We start from the raw sequence: 12,159 nt of genomic DNA, 5'->3' as shown, positions 1-12,159 counted from the left end.
CAGGTCTGAATAATCACTGCTTGTTAGTTGTTCTTTCAAGTAAAATTAAAATTCTGTGTAAAAATCTTGTAGTTCAGTTTACAACTCAATCAGGTAAAGCACTTGCTTTACCTCCAGACACTGTCATGCTTCAGAATGTATGAGAAGTGTCTTATGCACGTTTCCCATTTTGATACATAGATTATTAAAAAGATATGTAATCAAATTGTGAACGTTAAATATGTGCAGTTCTTTGTATGTCAATTATACCTCAAAAAAGCTGTTTCAAAGGATATGTGCATAAATATCAATATTTAATAAAACTAATAATATTTACTGGTTTAGCAAGGACATTATTAAGTGAAAATGAAATTCTTTAACTGTGAGTGTGTGGTGGTAAAGAATACAATTACTAAAAAAAAACAAAAAGAATACAATTACTAACAAGTACCATTTGGTACCACTCCCTTGATTTGTGCTAAGGCACCAGCAGTTTATCCACCATTGCTCTGCATCAATAGTGAAAATGTCAACACAGGGGAAAAGACAAATAACATTAGAATTATTGTGAAAACAGTTTTGACCTCTCACACTCTCTGAAAGAGTCTTGGGGAGCCCAGAGATTCATGATCCACACATTGATAACCACTCAAAGTGTTTGTACACTATGAGTCTACACTAGCATCTACACTATAAGTCTACTCTTTGAGGTCTACCCTATGCTGGGAACTCTTGCCTTCTTTAGCATTACTTCTGGTCACTTCATTGGTTTCTTGTTGAGCTCAGTCTTCTTTTAACATTCTACATATACTCTAGTATACCTAGTTTACTTAAATGGTTTCAGCTATGACCTATAAACTAATGATTTCTCCAATCTATATCTCTAATGCATACTTATCTTCAGATCCTCAGATCTATGTTTCTGATTAATATCCTGTAGATACTTCCAACTTGATATAATCAAAGCAATAATCTCTCTTTTCTCTCAAATTCTTTCATATTCCTGAATTCCTGATCTAGGCTGTTAGCATTTTTGTTCATCCAGTCACTCAATCTGGAAATCTAGAGGCCATCCTTAACTGCTCCTCTCCCTCATCCATAAATGGCCAGCAGGAAACATCAATTTATGATATTGTGATAACATCAAATTGTCATACAATAGGGAGTGGTGAAGCTCAAGTCAAACTAGAGAATGCATGTTCCATCTATAGGCATTCAATTCAAACACTGCATGGGCCAAACAGAACATATTTGTTATTGCCAGTCTGTGATACTCAGTAACTCTGAAATATGTCTTGAATTTGCACCTGTCTTTCCATTTCCACTGCCAATCTTCTACTTTAGATTCTCCATCATCTCTTACTTAGACTATTGCAATACTCTTACTTAGACTACTGCAATAATCTTATAACTGATCCTCTGGCTCCAATTTCCACAAATATTCTGCCTTTCCTGCCCCACTGAAGTTTATCTCTCAGAAGGCAAACAGATATCTAACGTGCAAATTTGGCTACTTATTTGAAACCTCAGCTTAAAATCCCGTAATTGTTCCCAATCCTGTAAAACGAAAATATACACATTTCTTAACACAGTGAGGGCATGGCAACCCACTCCAGTATTATTGTCTGGAGAATCCCATGGACAGAGGAGACTGGTGAGCTACAGTCCACAGGGTAGCAAAGAGTTGGGCACAACTGAAGTGAGTTGGCACAATCCATAACCTGTCCCTCTGCACTTAGTACTTTAGTTTGCTTTTCTCCAATTCCCTACCCAAATGCCAAACTTCAGCTATTAATGTCATGATAAGAGCTAAGACTTTTAAATCACTTATTACATGCCAGGAACTCCTCCACATTACATATATTAACTCATTAGTTCTCACAACTATATAAAATAGGTTATCATTATTAAGCCCATTTTACAGATGAGGAAGCTGAAACACAAAGCCAAACTGAATCAGAAGGAATTCATTCAAAGTTGCTTATATTGTTTTAGGATTCTGTGTCTTTGTATATGCTATTCTCTCTGACCAAAATGCTTTTTGTTTTCTTTTCTACCAAGTTTACCATCTTTCAAGATTCAGATCAAATATTATTGCTTTCAGCTATCTTCCGTAGCTATCCCCTTCCCCAGGTAAAGCTGATATTCCTTCCCATCTTGGGAACATAAACTACATACAGCAAATCACCAAAAATTTAACACCTGCCTAGCACTTAACATGGCAGAACAGCAGCATACCAGGGAGTCATTGTGGTAAGCAACACACTACGTCAAGAACTGTAATTTCTACGTTTTATGGAAGAATGAGAGGAACAAAGTGAGGATGGTTCTGTTCCTATGCCCCCTTCCTAACCTTACTCCCTCACAATCACTAGCACTTCCTCATGGCAGATAGCCCTTTAGAGATGATCGAAGCACAAGCCTTCAACAGGCTGGATAACCCCTATCTGGGGCCTTATAATCCAGGAGGCTTAAACCCACTCCCTAATCCCTCAATAAGGTGATGTCTGCTTAGATAATTGGAACTGTCAAAATCAATACGAAAAGTTTAAAAACAGTCATGACAAGCCACTCTGAAATGAAGAAGGAACTATAAGTCACTGATTACTATGATTTTTTACAGAGAAAGCTATATAGACTTTCCTAAATTGAGCATTAAGGTATAAAAGCTCCTTATTCTCTAACACATTTAGAGTTTGAACACATGTAATCTAGCATCTTCTACTAGGCAGGGATTTAATGAACATTTTGTGAGAACATCTGTTTGTTATTTATCTTTGTCTCATTTTACACATCAGCAAATCCCTTTTTACCACCAGGACAGAATAAAAATTACCATTTCATTATACAGCGTTCATAATTTTAAACTTCAACTGGGGGAAAGAGAAGCAATCGTCAGCACTGCATTCTACCTGATGTTACAGGGAAGAAGTACAAGGGTGAGGAAGTGCAAAGGGGAAATGATTAAATATATAAATCCCTTTAACACACACTCTGCCAATGGCTACTGTATTTTACCATTCCAGCAACTGCTAAGGAGAATTAAAAGCTGCTCTATCTTTCTAGAAGGGTATTCTTTGTTTGCCCTCTTGAGTCTATGTCAAAGAAAAGGGATGGTTTTGCTAAACAAACTTATCCCCTCTATGTTCTCCAGAGAGAACTTTAACACAGAAACAACTATTAATATTATCAGGTCTAGATGTTTTCCTCAAATTATTGAGATATAATTGATATAAAACATTTTGTAAATTTTAAGGTGTATAATGTGATGATTTTATATACATATATATACATACACATATTGTGAAATGATTACCACAATAAGGTTAGTTAACACATTGATAATCTGGAAAATTATAAAGAGAGCTACTGTACTTTCATTTCTTCAATGCTCCTATCCTATTTCACGAAGCTACCTAATGGCATTTCTGAGTGCTCCCACTGTTCACTATGAGAAAGAGCCAGTATCAAGGCCTTAGTCATCAGGAATGGCCAGTGCCATGAGCTAAGGCTAGTACAAAGCAGGGAAAGAATGCTGCCAGCTTAGGCAGAGTAACTGAAGCCATTTCTGGAAGCATATCTATCATAGCATCCACTTCCAAATGTATATGTTATGGTAGATAACAATATAACATAAAACAGAAGTTACAGTTGATTTTTCTCTAGATCCAAATATACTATCCTATTTGCCATGGAAAATAATAAAGGAAGGAATAAGAAAGGCACAATTCTTGCCTTCAAGAGCTTACAATCACTTCCTTCCAACAGTCATTTATAATATACTTACATCACTAGTTATGTATAAAAAGAACACTTTTGCCACATATAAACTCACTAAAGAATAGGAGGAGACATTGAACCTAATTGAACATTGGATTGGGTGGTATAGATAGTAAATACTGTTGCAGTTCGGAGAAGGAGAAAAATCAATGTAAGCTGGCAGGAGATGGGGAGGCTTTCCATGATGTGTAGAATTTGAGTTTGTTAAGTTGGAGAAGAGTTAGAGAGGTGAAGAAGGAGGACAAACTAAGAATCAAGTTAATCTAATCATGTCCCTTCATCCTGTTCCAACACTTGAGTTCTTCATCACAGAAGTGTTTTGAAAGTCCCTCCCCATAATACCATCAAACAGGTAAAGGAGGAGATAAAGAGATGCACATACCTCCCTTACACTTTCCTTTCTAAGCCACTGGGGAATAGAAACCTCAGCTATGAATTGATCCAAGTATCTGATTAAAGTAATTGATGTTAAAATATGATTGAGGTTTAATCTTTCCATGAGACACTTGTATCTTAAAAGAGGAGATAATCAACCAAAACACACTCTCTAATTAGTACAATTATATGGAAAAAGCATTTTGAAGCTGGGAGAGCCCCCTGCCCCCACGATCCAGAGCATTTTTCTTCTTTTTGTCCATTTCAGACAATGATGTTTCCTTGCTCCACATAATCTGCTAGAACTTAAGATATAAAAACATTGTCATACATGGTTACTACAGTATTATATGCCTTTTCCCTTATTTATAAGAACTTCTTTACCTCACTGGGCCCCTGGATATAGCATACTGCAAATATTGGAAACCATCTGTGAAGGTGGTTGTTGTGAGTTTCTATTTTCTTCAGCATTTGTTTTTTTTTTCTGTTTTATTGTGTAAGGCAAAAACATTGGTAAAGATACAGAAAGTCATTTGGGGTTGATAAAAATAAAACATTTATGAATGATACAGTAGTCATTTTTATTTATCTCGGTGATTCTTTACCAGGGTGGTATAATACTTACTGAAGATCATATCAGTATCTCCAAGAAATCTTTTTCAAGCTATGTCTCCCCAACCTCTGATATTCTGATATTTCCCCAAGGTAGTATATTCCCTCTCTACTTGATTTCACCATCAGCCTAGACTTACTACTTACCGACTACCTTCATTCCCAATCTACCTCTGCATGGCAGATCACCATGCTAATGAGAACAATGAAGAAAGGAAAGAAAGCAAAAGAAAGAAGGACAGAAGAGAGTAAGGTGTTTTTTTTTTTTCTTAAAGCTAGAGGAAATACACAACACTAGCTTTCTAGCTGTAAGCTTTAAAATCCTGATCACATCCTCTTCATTCTTAAGAACTGGCTTCTATTCTCCATACTCTGAGAAGCATTTGCCATGCCCTAGAATGGCAAACACTCTGTTACATCTGTAACTGGGAAACATTTTTGGCACCACCTGAGATATGAGGTGTGAGGGAACTAGAAAGGCGATGCAAAAAAAAAAAAAGACAAGAAAAAGAAAGGCTCTGTATAACAACTGACCTCTTGGTAGTAAAACGTGGGCATAAAGGACAAAGGCCAATAAACCAGCATTGCAAGACTGGCAGCCCAGGTGATCACAGCAGTGCAGGGAGGTAGGTCAAACTATGAAAATCATATGGAGCTGTAGCTTAACAACCAAGAAGCAAATGGAGAAACTAGTTTCAAGCAACAGAATAAAGTAGAGGAAGGAAAGCAGAGAAATAAAACAGATTATAAACACCCTTTTCAGGTGGGACCGCCAAATTCAAGTGTAACTCTGAAATCTCAATAGGCTCAGCTAAAAGGATGAAATGCCACAAAGCTTATTTAAAACACTCTATTCCATTATCAAAAGGTATTGTTGCTAGGGTTCAAAAATAAAAGCAAAACAGAAAACACAAAAACCACAAATACATACACATATGTACATATTTGTGCACAAAGATTAAAACAGAAACATGCATAGAGTTCACATACACAGCCACTCACCATTGACACACGTACACACAAACACACAAACACACATACATGCCTGCACTCCAGGATGGGGCTGAGTGAAATGAAATCATCTCTGAGTTAGGTAATTCTCTCCTTCAACTCTATTTCTTGGTTTCTTCACTTAGATAGGACTTGCGGTTGTTGTCGTTCAGTTGTTAGGTCAAGTCCGACTCTTTGCAACCTCATGGACTGCAGCACACCAGGCCCCCATTTTTCACTATCTCTCGGAGTGTGCTCAAGCTCATGTCCACTGAGTCAGTAATGCTATCTAACCATCTCATCCTCTGTCACCCACTTCTCCTGCCCTCAATCTTTCCCAGCATCAGGATCTTTTCAAATGAGTTAGTTCTTTGCATCAGGTGGCCAAAGTATTGGAGCTTCAGCTTTAGCATCAATCCTTCCAATGAATACTCAGGGTTGATTCCCTTAAGGATTGACTGGTTTGATATCCTTGTAGTCCAAAGGACTCTCAAGAGTCTTCTCCAGCACCAAAAATCGAAAGCATCAATTCTTCAGCGCTGAGCTTTAGATGGGACTAACCTCAGTCAAAGTTAAGAGATATGTTTGTCACTGAACAGGGCACTTCATCTGGTTGTCTCGTATTACATATTTATACCATGTGGATTCTGGCTACTTCAGAAACCAAAAGTTAGTTGTATCAATAAAAGGTATAAGCTTTATTTCTGTAGCGGTCTCACTTTGTGTATAGAGCCACTCCTTATGGGGTCTCACTTTAAGTGAGGTTTGTGCCTTTAGAAAATCATTCACACTATGGATTCAATGCAATCCTTTTCAAAGCCCAAGTTGGCTTTTTTTTTTTTAAGGAAATTGACACTCAAATTCTAAAATTTATATAAAAATGTAAGAGATGCAGAATAACCAAAACAATTTTAAAAAAAAAAGAACAAAGTTGGAAGACTCTCATTTCCCAATTTCAAAAACTACTACAAAGCTACAGTAATCAAGACAGTCTGGCATACGGACAGGCATGTAGAACAATGGAACAGAGCTGAGTGTCCAAAATTAAACCCTTATGTTTACCACCAATTGATTTTGACAAGTGTGCTAAGATCATGCAATGGAGAAAGAATAGTCTTTTCAACAAACGACACTGGGGAAACTGGATATCCACATGCAAAAGAATAAGGTGATCCCTGATCTCACATCACACACAACAATTAACTAAAAATGGATCACAGACCTATATGTAAGGCTGAAAACGTAAAACTCTTAGAAGGAAACAGGAGTAAATCTTTTTGACCTTGAGTTAGGCAATGGTTTCTTATATATGACAGCAAAACAGAAGTTACAAAAGAAAACAATAGATAAATTTGCTCCACTGGAATTGGAAATGATTTCATCATGAAAGTGAAAAGACAGTCTACAGAGTGGTAGAAAATATTTGCAAAGCCACAAGATACCACTTCACACCTATTAGAATGGCTGCTTATTATTAGCAGACAATAATAAGCATTGACAAGATTGTGGAGAAACTGGAATCCTTCTTCACTGTTGGTGGGATTTAAAAAATAGTGTGGCTACTTTGGAAAGTGATTTTGATGGCTCCTCAAAAAGTCGGATATAGAGTTACCATATGACTTCTGGGTACATACTGAGACAAATGAACACATATGTCCACACACAAAAAATACATGAATGCTTATAACAGCATTACTCACAAAAGCTAAAGAGTTGAAGTGATGTAAATGTTCATCAACTCATGAAAAAACAAAATGTGTTATAGCAATACAATGGAATAGTTTGTTGTTATAAAAAGGAAGTCATGATACATGCTATAAAATGGATGAACTTTGAAAATATTATGCTAAGTGAAAGAAACCAAATGTAAAAGGACACACATTTCATGATTCCATTCATATGTAATATCCAGAATAGGCAAATTCATAGAGACATAGTAGATTAGTGGTTGTCTCGCACTGAGGGGAATGAGGGGAAAGGGAGATAGTGGTTAACCCTCAGACTTTATTTATTTGGGGGATAATAAAAATGTTATAAAATTAAATTTTATAAAATTGGATTTTAATGATGGTTGTATAACTTTGAATATACTAAAGATCATTAAATAAAAACAGGTGAATTACATGCTATGTAAATTATGCCCCAATAAAGCTATTAATAAAATAGTCACTTGGGAAGCACATGATTATTTTCCAACTTTTGAATGGTTACCATATGGAAGCAGGGTAAGATTGTTTGGTGCAAGCTCCAAAGGGTAAGAAGAATCAGGGCCACCACGGACTACAACTCCAGAGGGCTCAATTCATGTTGTAGTTTGTACACTAGGCCTAACAGTAGGAGCAATGGGTGGAGGCTGCAGGGAGAGAGATTTGGGCTTATTTATGCAAACATTCAATAACTGGAGCTATTCAAAGATCAGTGTGCTACCCCATAGCAGAAAGTGCAAAATTTTAGGAAATATCCAAGCATAAGCTGAATGATCACTTGAGAATGGAGTAGATGGTTCACACAACAACAGACTGCATACGTATGTGTTGAAGAGGGGAGATGTGACTGGATAGCCTTTAAGGTTTCTTATAAGGCAAAGGTTCTATTAAAATGCATATATCTCTAATATTCATCTGTAAACCTTTCTTCTCATTGTTAATCATTTCCTTATTAGCCAGGAATAAATGAGTACTAAATATTCCCACTAGACTCATAAATCCCAATAGTGATTTCCTATGAAATAATAAAACTTGATATTCTGGGTTAGGCTATTTCTTTGAGTTAGAATCATTTAGCAATCATTTAGCAACAGGCCTGTTTATTATTCTTTTTGTAGTCTACAGCTTTAAGGGTAGTACTCTATAAATATCAGTAAGAACTGGATCCTCCATTGTACTTAATACTAATAATAATTAATACAAATTACCTGGGACTCTGTCTTTTCTCTTTCCCCAGCCTCTCTGTTTTTTTCACCAGATATAGAATATGCAGTCTGCTGATTTTTAGAAGTTGCTTGCAAGGCTTCAGAATGAACCCTTTGGCTGAAGTTTTCAAATATTTTGGCCTAAGTCCACAAATGCCATAAGACACTGGCACTCCATTCTGCAATGCTTTTCTCTCTGTCAATAACTTTAACTTGGGATCATAAAGTGGAATCATTTGTCAGGTGGTCCATTATGATCTAGATTTAAAACCACATTTTAGAGCTACTGGGAATGATTTGATACTGAAAAAGAGAAGTTCAGATACAAACAGAAAACCTGCTTATGCATCATCTGTTTCACAACAGCAAGGGGGCAGTTTAATATCCTGGAAGGCGCAGCTTACCAATAGTAACACAGGATCAGAAATGGCTGAACAGGTTCAAGTTAAGTACCTCTCACATTGGATTGGTCAAGTATAGGTAGCACATAGAATAGGTGCTAGCTAAGCAGTGAATTATCCTGGCTCACTGACATCCTAGGCATACACAAAAACTCTATATCAAAAATCTCAAATGGAAAACATCTGTAATGAATTTGTACTTACTGCCCAGCTAGTACACCAGAGCCTTACTATAAATCCCAACCTCAGGGTTCATGTCTTGGAACTGTGTTCTAATGTTCTAACATAGCCCTTCTGTTACTTCCAGTAATAAATCCCCATGGAGAAGTTCCAAAAAGGGTATTGCCTTGGATCATATTCCATGTTAGAGTAAGGTTCTTCTTTACAGTTTGTGCTTCATCTGGGCTTGATGTGAGGCCAGCAAAGGAAATGTTCTGGAGAGTTTCTTGTAAATTAGGGGTTCTTTTTAAATAGCTGTAAATATTTGACAAAATAATCATGCTCTTATCACTTTAATTCCTCCGGAACACTTCTTCCCAGACCATTTCTTTCCTTTCTCTTTAAAAGCCTCATGAGGCCCATGGGTAGGGCACTCAGGAACACTATTTGGGAGGGGGAAAGATACTACTAGAATCCCAGGTTCATTTCTCCAATGGTCATATTTCTGCCTGGGTTTATACCCTTTCTGCCAGATTGAGCTCTTTATTGCTCACACCACTCAAAATAGCCATGAGCACCAATATTCACCAACTACTCAAGCTGTCTTTATTGTATTTACTTTGTATCCCACCCTCATAAACCACTCTCCCTAGATCCCTTAAGCATTTCAATTGCTCTTTTCCATTTCAAGCATCTCAATTCCAGAGAATGGAAACTTGGGCAGTCTTATTACCAATTAAAAAGGGATTCTCACTACTTTGCTCTAAGAAGTTATTTGCCCATATCCATGTCAGTTACTCAAAACCATATTGGCTTTTTAAATGCCATATCAATTACACACTCTTAATTTAGTTTACTATCTCCTATCACCTGTAGACTTTAAAGAGCATGAATCAAATTTACTTTTAATGATGATCTATTTGTGTGTTATTTATAACCAGGAAAAAAATGTAATATGCCACCGAAAAATTTTCCCAGAATAGTCTGAATTTTTATTAAATATAGATTGTCACAATTATTTTATAATCTTTACACTCTTCAAAAACTTTAGGTAAATACAGATTGTACAACTTCCACTGAAGAAGCTGGGCAAGTTTCCCTGACTCAGGAAAGCATATTAGAGTTGTAGTTACTTGTAGTTCCTGCCCCACCTCCAAACCAAAAAGCAGTGTTTAGGAAAATGCCAACCATATTTAGTCTAGCATAGGGGATGGGAATGGAAATGAGTAAAGTCTATAAAGAATCTAAAAATGGTTTTCTTTACAACCTCTTCATCAGAAGCTTTAACTAGGAACATTCCAATCCCTGTTTGGTAGACAGTTAACACAGGGAGTGTTTTCTTTACCTTCTCCTACTTTATACTAAAACCTTCTCTGTGTGTATGTGTGTCCCTGTGTGTATGTCTCTCTGTCTCTCTTGCTCTGTCCTTTCTCTCTCTCTCTTCTCTCACACATACACATACAGAAAGAGAGATGGAAAAGACAACCATATTCCTAAGTATATATCTAAGTAAAAAACAACAGACTTCAGAGTCTGGACACACGGCTGTAGAAAAGTTAGTAGTATATATAGCCTTGGGTGGGGCTTCCCTGGTGGCTCAGTGGTAAGGAATCCACCTGCTGATGCAGGAGACTTGAGTTTGATCCCAGGATCAGGAAGATCCCCTGGAGGAGGAAATGGAAACCCACTCTAGTATTCTCGCCTGGGAAATCCCATGGACAGAGGAGGCTGCTGAGCTACAGTCCATGGGGTCGCAAAAGAGTCAGACACAACTGAGTGACTAAACAACAATAAATATCCTTGGGTAAGTAGGACAACCAACATTTACTGAGAGGGCTAATGAAGATTAAATGAAATAACTTATTAAAAGATACTAGCAGAGTCCTATAACATTCCTTTAAAATGTATTTGCCTTCTTCTCTACTCTGGTTTAAATTATGAAGCATCCTGATTAGAGTGAACTTTTTCATTGAAAATTGAAATGTCTAGCTTCCTAGACCAACGTAAAAATGTCACTGAAAATTGTACTTTCGGGGAAGTGAGAGGCAAGGGGTTAAAATTTTCCTTTAGTTCCAAATGGGGTTTGTCTTTATGCATTTCTCTTGAAACTGTAGCTGTGGCACTATCTCTTTAGTCCTCAAAACAAAAGAACCTATTTGCAGAGTGCTCCAGGGTGGCCCTGAGTGGCACTTTAAAACACCCGTTTTGAACTGCTTTAGGCAGTTCAGCGAGGCTGGATACAACAATAGATGCTGAGAATGAGTTTGAATGGTACAAAAAAAGGGGTGGTGGTGGTCTCCTGTCCACTGAAAACAGAAAGCACAGCTAAAGAAAGTGAAAAATGTGAAAGGAGAGAGGGAATTTCAGGATGTGCTAAAATTTTAGCAACTGAAAAGAATACAAAGAACCGGGATCTAGGCAACAGAGGGCAGGTCAAGCAGGGCTAATTATTTATCATATAGTTTCCACGGACAGCGATAGTCAAGTATATTATTTTACCTATGTGTTTTTTTTCTCAGTACTATAGATTTTGACACAGGGTTCTTTTTAGAAAGCCACCAAGTATAACTAATACACATGATGAACTTCACCCAATAATACAACAGAGTGCCTAGATCTATGTCTCTTTATGTAGAGGCTGCAATCCATTTCTGATTCACTTCTTCCAAAGTATCAGTGCTATTTAACTAATGAAATCATCCTGAAAGGGGTACATTACTGGTTCAAAGAAGATTTGTCAGAGAAAGAAATGGAAGCTGAAAAGTAATGGGTAATGAGTGGCTAAGGGGCTGATCAACCCCAAAGAGGATATTTAAAGGGTCTAGGAGAGCTAAAATGTATAGAGTGTCTATGACCTAAACACTGGAGTCAGGAGCTCTTTCTTCTGATTAACTCTACTTTCTTATCCCTAGACATCAAGGTTTAACAGTTAACTCTCAAGAGTAAGCCAAT

At 37.1% G+C, this 12,159-nt stretch overlaps 2 protein-coding genes across 10 annotated transcripts in view; both read right to left on the bottom strand.

The window, feature by feature from the left end:
* Nucleotides 1-12,159, bottom strand: part of ENOX2 (ecto-NOX disulfide-thiol exchanger 2) — a 279,083-nt gene that overhangs the window by 244,268 nt on the left and 22,656 nt on the right. The window lies entirely within an intron of this gene.
* The window catches only part of LOC145537233 (bcl-2-like protein 1), a 142,660-nt gene that overhangs the window by 107,845 nt on the left and 22,656 nt on the right, over nt 1-12,159 (bottom strand). The gene's annotated exons all lie outside the window — the stretch shown is intronic.

The sequence above is a fragment of the Giraffa tippelskirchi genome, chromosome X (assembly GCF_054371585.1).
Source record: "Giraffa tippelskirchi isolate mGirTip1 chromosome X, T2T-mGirTip1v1.2.pri, whole genome shotgun sequence".
Classification (NCBI taxonomy): domain Eukaryota; kingdom Metazoa; phylum Chordata; class Mammalia; order Artiodactyla; family Giraffidae; genus Giraffa; species Giraffa tippelskirchi.
Note: the sequence above shows the minus strand (reverse complement) of the source record. Positions and strands in the feature narration are given on the sequence as shown.